Consider the following 1,516-nt stretch of genomic DNA (forward strand, 5'->3'; position numbering starts at 1 on the left):
TTTTGTTAAGATGCTAGAAAATAGGCGTTCACCCTTTTAAAATCATTTTTGAGAAATTGTTCTAAGGAAATTATCATGCATCTTTATTTTTTTAATGGAATAATCTAAATGACCTCTACTAAGAGATTAGGGAAACAAATAGTAGCTATCCAAACAATGGAATATTGTGCCACCAATCGAAATTACGATGCAGAAAAGTAATAACATAAGGAAATGGTTCTGATATGTAAAATGAATAAAGCGAATCACAAAATCAATCTTAAAGCCTGCTTCCTCTTTTATAAAAGTACATATTATTCTTTAATTTTAATTTCTTAATGATTTCTTTTATACAATAAAAATTATTTGAAAGTGAAAGAAGTGCTCCCAGGGCTGAGCCTGATAATTTAAGGATAAAAATATCTAAGAGATGCAAAAACGATAAAACTCTTAGAAGAAAACATAGCTGTCGATCATCATGACTTTGCATTAGGCAGTAGTTTCTCACATGGAGTACCAAGAGCATGAGCAACCAAAAAAAATAAAAAAGATAAACTGGACTTCATCGAAATTAAAAACTTGTATGGCAGAGGACACAGAAGAAAACGAAAAGAGACCATGGAGTGGGAGAAAATATTTGCAAATTATATCTGATAATATATAGACCCACAGTGTATAAAAAATACTTACGATTCAACAATAAAAAGAAAAATTATTCCATTCCAAAATAAGCAAAGGATTTAAATAGACATTTCTCCAAAGAAAACACGCAAGGGGTCAAAAACACATGAAAAGACGCTCAACATCATTAGTCATTAGGGAAATGCAAATCAAAATCGCAATGAAACGCTTCTTTACGTGCAACTAAGGTGGCAAGGATCTAAACAGGGACAGGCAAAGGCATCGATGAGTAAGAGGAGACTGGAGTCCTCGTACACCGCTGGTGGGACTGTCAAATGGAGCGGCCGCTTTGGACAGCATTTGGGCTCTTCCTCAGAAAGTTAGGCACAGGTACCATGTGACCCAGCTACTCCCCTGGGAGGTACGCCCCCGCGGAAACGGACGATTCATGTCCGCGCAAAGACTTGTACAGGCATGCGCATGGCACAGATTCCTCATGGTCAAACAGAGGGAGCAACCCAATGTCCATCGACTGAGGAAAGGACGGGCGGAAGGTGGTATCTTCATATGATGAAATATTACCTGCCAGTGAAAGGAACAGATAAGCGAGAGATGCTACGACATCAAGGAACCGTGAAAATGTTTGGTGAAAGAAGCCAGGCAGACGAGGCCACACGTTACATGACTCTGTCCACAGGAAACACGGCGGATCCAGAGGCAGAAAGTGGATGTGTGGTTGCCAGGGCCGAGGGAGGAGGGTGCGGGAAGTGACTGCTAACGGGTACGGGGTTCTTTGGGGGCCTCATAAATGTCCTGGCACTCGGTAGTGATGATGGCCGCACAACTTTAGAAGTGTAACCAACAGCACCGTGAGGGGTGAACTTTATGGTGTGCGAACTGTATCTCGATTTTTTAA

Source organism: Pteropus vampyrus, unplaced genomic scaffold, assembly GCF_000151845.1.
Source record: "Pteropus vampyrus isolate Shadow unplaced genomic scaffold, Pvam_2.0 Scaffold105, whole genome shotgun sequence".
NCBI lineage: Eukaryota > Metazoa > Chordata > Mammalia > Chiroptera > Pteropodidae > Pteropus > Pteropus vampyrus.